The following is a 6235-nucleotide window of genomic DNA, read 5'->3' as shown; positions in this document are numbered from 1 at the left end:
TTCAAAGTAAAGATGGTAATTGTTATTGGTTATTGATAATTGTGGATGCCCATTTTAAGAACAAAAGAGCTTTTATAACATAGAGAGATGAGCAGTGAGCTAAAAAAAACAGAAAAGATACAGACACCCAGTAGTTTGTACTTATGCACAGCTATCCCCAGCGATGCTCCCAGGCTGTGTGATTGAGAAGAAGGTAGTGCTAACCACTGCCAGTGATGCAGACAAATCCTGGATGTAGCTCCATGGCAACAGGAGCCAGAGAATTCTGTTCCATCCCTCTGTGCCCCACCCCCAGTCAGCAGGACTCCATCAGGACTGCAGAGCATCACTGAGGATGGGGGCGGGTTAATGCATGAAGACACTCGCGCGGAGAATGTGCCGGGTGGCAGGTCCAGCCCATTTGTAGAGGACAGAGGTGAGGAGTGTGTGGGCTTCAAGTGAAAGCAGACAGGTGTGTGTGTTCGAAACAAAAACAGGCAGATTTTATATTTCCTTGTATATGAGTGCTGCTTATGCATGTCAGAATGAATTTTCTGTGAGAGTCACCGCATGTCTATGTGTGAGTATCTATAACAGAGCAGCTCCTCTTTCTGGGTCTCTGGACAGAGCGTCAAGGTGCTCTTTTCTCAAGGCAGAGTCAGGAGGAGAATCACCCAGCATCTCCAGTATCTCCAGCCTTCAAGGCTCCAGGACAGCAGTGGCCGCACAGCAAAATACTCAAACCAGCTTCAGGATCGCTGGGAATATTGCAGCTATAACAGAGTGAAATAAGGAGCTGTAGCACAGTAGCTGAAATAAGACTGGAGGGCATAATCTAGATTGCATACATATTGTCCCTACCTGTATTGTCATTAATGAATATTTTACCCAAAAATGGATTGGCTTCTGGAGCTAGGCAGAGTCATGTGCTCCCACTCCTGCCTGTTCCCAAGTGCTTCATACATCCGGGACAGGCTAACCTGACCCTCACCTTGGTGAGGTAAATATCACTTAGAGGTATATATCCTCACTAGCACTATACACGTATGTCCAGGCTGTGTTTACCACACAGCACTAGCATGTCTTTGTGCATCTAAAGCTATGGAACATGAATCACATGAGCTATGGACTCTCAGTTTGAACGTCTTTGTCTGCAGTGACCCCCTCTGGAAAGAATGGGAAAGTGCAGCAGTAATAATTTCTGTTCTGTTTCTGCACAGATCACATAATTAATTGCTTACACTTACAGTGCCTTGCGAAAGTATTCGGCCCCCTTGAACTTTTCAACCTTTTGACACATTTCAGGCTTCAAACATAAAGATATAATTTTTTTTATTTTATGTGAAGAATCACCAACAAGTGGGACACAATTGTGAAGTGGAACGAAATCTATTGGATTTTTGAAACTTTTTTAACTAATAAAAAAATGAAAAGTGGGGCGTGCAAAATTATTCGGCCCCCTTGCGTTAATACTTTGTAGAGCCACCTTTTGCTGCGATTACAGCTGCAAGTCGCTTGGGGTATGTCTCTATCAGTTTTGCACATCGAGAGACTGAAATTCTTGCCCATTCTTCCTTGCAAAACAGCTCGAGCTCAGTGAGGTTGGATGGAGAGCGTTTGTGAACAGCAGTTTCCAGCTCTTTCCACAGATTCTCGATTGGATTCAGGTCTGGACTTTGACTTGGCCATTCAAACACCTGGATACGTTTATTTGTGAACCATTCCTTTGTAGATTTTGCTGTATGTTTGGGATCATTGTCTTGTTGGAAGATAAATCTCCGTCCCAGTTTCAGGTCTTTTGCAGACTCCAACAGGTTTTCATCCAGAATGGTCCTGTATTTGGCTGCATCCATCTTCCCCTCAATTTTAACCATCTTCCCTGTCCCTGCTGAAGAAAAGCAGGCCCAAACCATGATGCTGCCACCACCATGTTTGACAGTGGGGATGGTGTGTTGAGGGTGATGAGGTGTGTTGCTTTTACGCCAAACATATCGTTTTGCATTGTGGCCAAAAAGTTCGATTTTGGTTTCATCTGACCAGAGCACCTTCTTCCACATGTTTGGGGTGTCTCCCAGGTGGCTTGTGGCAAACTTTAGACGAGACTTTTTATGGATATCTTTGAGAAATGGCTTTCTTCTTGCCACTCTTCCATAAAGGCCAGATTTGTGCAGTGTAAGACTGATTGTTGTCCTATTGACAGACTCTCCCACCTCAGCTGTAGTTCTCTGCAGTTCATCCAGAGTGATCATGGGCCTCTTGGCTGCATCTCTGATCAGTCTTCTCCTTGTCTGAGCTGAAAGTTTAGAGGGACGGCCAGGTCTTGGTAGATTTGCAGTGGTCTGATACTCCTTCCATTTCAAGATGATCGCTTGCACAGTGCTCCTTGGGATGTTTGAAGCTTGGGAAATCTTTTTGTATCCAAATCCGGCTTTAAACTTCTCCACAACAGTATTACGGACCTGCCTGGTGTGTTCCTTGGTCTTCATGATGCTCTCTGCGCTTTCAACAGAACCTTGAGACTATCACAGAGCAGGTGCATTTATACAGAGACTTGATTACACACAGGTGGATTCTATTTATCACCATCAGTCATTTAGGACAACATTGGATCATTCAGAGATCCTCGCTGAACTTCTGGAGTGAGTTTGCTGCACTGAAAGTAAAGGGGCCGAATAATTTTGCACGCCCCACTTTTCATTTTTTTATTAGTTAAAAAAGTTTCAAAAATCCAATAGATTTCGTTCCACTTCACAATTGTGTCCCACTTGTTGGTGATTCTTCACATAAAATAAAAAATTTATATCTTTATGTTTGAAGCCTGAAATGTGGCAAAAGGTTGAAAAGTTCAAGGGGGCCGAATACTTTCGCAAGGCACTGTATATAGAGCTTTTCTGGACACTCCACTTAAAGCGCTTTGCAGGTAATGGGGACTCCCCTCCACCACCACCAATGTGCAGTATTCACCTGGATGATGCAATGTCAGCCATAGTTCCCCAGAATGCTCACCACACACCAGCTATCAGTGGAGAGGAGAACAGAGTAATGAAGCCAGTTCAGAGATGGGGATTATTAGGAGGCTATGATTGGTAAGGGCCAAGGGGAACTTTGGCCAGGACAGTGGGGTAACATCCCTACTCTTTTTGAGAAACACCCTGGGATTTTTAATGACCACAGAGAGTCAGGAGCACTTCAGTTTTACATCTCATCCAAAGGAAGGCGCCTGTTTACAGTATAGCGTCCCTGTCACTATACTGGGAATTTAGGACCCACGGAGACCACAGGGTGAGCGCCCCCTGCTGGCCCCACTAACACCTCCTTCAGCAGCAACCTCAGCTTTCCCAGGAGTCTCCCATCCAGGTTCCGACCAGCCTCACACCTGCTGAGCTACAATGGGCTGCCCACTGTGAGTTGCAAGGTAATATGGCTGCTGGCCGCATGAATAATACAAGCCAGTACACAAAGTAGATGGTGTGCAGATATGGACTTTACTTACTAAATGTATCAAATATTTTATGAACAACAAAAATGTCCATTCATCAAAACATGCTTGACAGTATTAGAATGTTAAGCTACAAAATGTAAAGTGTAGGATGCAAACAAATGTACAGTTAAAATTGTGAAATGCACTATTAAGACCCAATTTAGAATATAGTTTATGCTTTTAGTCATCTCCATATAAAACAGATACTTTTGTTCAGAACAGAGAAGACAAGAAGGAGTCCACAAACCAGTGGGTGTCTTCAGAAACAAGAGAGAAACCACAACCAGAGCTCACAAGGCGAAACTAAGGGGAAGTGTGTTTTTAACTGAAAGCAGGAGTCACTTCCTCCTGTAAATGGCAGTGAGAATTTGGAATAAAATGCCCTGCTATGATGCTGAAGCCAATACACTGACTTCTTTCAATAAATGACTGAATAAAATCCATTAATCTATTAGTTTAGAGACCATATGGACCAGATGGGCTGATTGTTCATCAACTTGATTTGGGGCTGGAAATTCAGGACCATTGTGAATTGTTACTGTTTTCTACAGCAAGCAGAACAAGGCCCTTGTTCTCCTATCCCCTCCACACCTTGGCATTAGAGAGCGTCTTCAAAGTGACTCTTGCTTCCACTCGTACTGCACAGTTCCACTCCTACACAGTTTGTCTTCAGGCGTGAAACATGCCAGAGGAAAGAGCCTGACTGTTTGAAACATCTGTCAGCAGCCAAACGTCAAATTTAATATGACAAGAGTACAATGAACATGCAAGTCTTTCAATATTCTTATTTAAAAACTCTTACATGGTTCTTTTGATTCTGTAACACTGTAACATGTTTTTTCCTTATTTCCATTAGGGGGGTGTAGAGGTATAAAATATCAGAAACGTTCTGTGCAGAAAACCCACTGCAATCTGAGGCACGGCTGTGCCTTTAAGAGCATCCCATCCCCAGCACTGTGGTCACCCGTTGCCTACAGGAAGTGCAACTTCTCAGAACAACATCTCTGTAGCCATATTTACACAGGCACATTTATACTATAAAAGATGAGAAACTAAACCTCCTGTTAAAAGACATTTAAAGATATCTTTGCGTGTTTTAGGTGACTTTATCCTCATAGCCTCAGTCACATGACACAGTAGCTGGCGTCTTATCTGCCTGAAGAAACAGTATAGCTCCTCCACCCCAGTCAGAGCACTGTGTAACTCTGGAAACACAGGTTCAGTGCTGCTATGCTCCTGTCAAATATGAACCTGTACTAATTAATTGTCATTTTTTTATCAAATCAGTAATAAAACTAAACAAAAGAAAATTCTATCTCAATTACAGTATTTATAAAAAAAAGTACATGAAAAGCATCTCAGTGTCCATTTTCTATTTCCAGTGAAATGCAGATTACAGTCTTTTATTGCTTGCAGTGAGCTGGACTCAGAGATGTGTTCCCCTGCATGTCATAAGCCAGGATTTCAAAGGACAAGGAGAAGAGTGAAGTGTTTGACATCAGTGGGATTGCATTCCTTGCTCTGACAGCACTGGGCCTCCTGGCCTTGTACAGCCTTTAAAGCTTAACCCTCATGCTAAGATAAACCCCATCCTCTATCCTAATCCCTGAATTTAATTATCCCACCCAGAATTCAAATAATTGTCAGTTATCTCAGACTGTTACTGTTGGTACTTTTAGCATTTTTAACTCGATGAGCTCCGGCTTTACAGGAAGCTGGGCTACAGACATTTACAAGCTGTTTATCACACCACCAAATAAAAACAATGTCTATTGTAATCAGAACTAGCTGGGGAGGAGGATCTTATCTGAAGCTTGAAGTTCTGTGTCTGATAGCATCGCTGTCTAGGCGCTGCCCCAGGGCTGAGATCTGGGTCAGACGCCCGGGGCTGAGATCTGGACCTGAGGACATGCCCTGTCGGAGCCAGGCCTGCACTTCAGCAGCTCGGGAGGTGTGTATTTTTAGCAGTTTTGGTTTTGACATATTACAGCACTTAGGCTGTTCTAAAAATTAAAAGTTTCACTGTCAAATTGAATTCAATTAAAGAGTTTTTTTTTCTCAGCTGCAATTCTTTTTTTTTGCCTTCTGTAGCTTTTTATCTGAGTCTGTGGGAAAGCATATGTCAGGATTCACTGTTATCATAAAACAAAGTGTCTAGATTTTTAGGGATAAAAATAAGGAAAAATAAGGTTTCCCTAAAAGTGTGTTTCTGCATTGAGAAGAAAAAAAGAGCCAAACAGGGCAGTATCTAAGACCTGTGTACAGCTGATTACATTTGAGCAAAGTGATTTACGTGCAATTAATTTAGGAACAGATTTAGATTCTGCAGAGACTTTACTGTATAGCACACATCTATTTTTAAGTTATTCTCTTGAAATATCCTCAATACGGACACTTAAAGAGAGGGAGAAAAGTACAGTTGTGCTACTATAAAGGGTTCAGGTCATTCATGCTGACTGTGCTGCCAGCTCCTCGGTCCACTCTTCCTCTCACCCTCCCATAGTGCTGCGCTAGTAACTCTGCTACTCTGCTGCTCTGGCCAACAGGCGCTGAGTGATTTCACACTCTGCGTTATTTCCTCAGAATTTCCACCTGCGCACTGCGGCACCTAGTTCTGTAACGGTCAGTTTCACGATAACTGTGATTCCACAGCTGGGAACCACAGCCAAGGCAAAGGAGTAGTTGATGCAGATCATGTCTTTTCATGGGGTGTCTTTCAGTGCGGGGGGGGGGGGGACGCATGGACTTGTGCACAGGTTGCATTTTTTAAGCGCC

This window comes from Lepisosteus oculatus, chromosome 28 (genome assembly GCF_040954835.1).
Source record: "Lepisosteus oculatus isolate fLepOcu1 chromosome 28, fLepOcu1.hap2, whole genome shotgun sequence".
NCBI classification, from domain to species: domain Eukaryota; kingdom Metazoa; phylum Chordata; class Actinopteri; order Semionotiformes; family Lepisosteidae; genus Lepisosteus; species Lepisosteus oculatus.
This window is presented reverse-complemented; position numbering follows the sequence as displayed.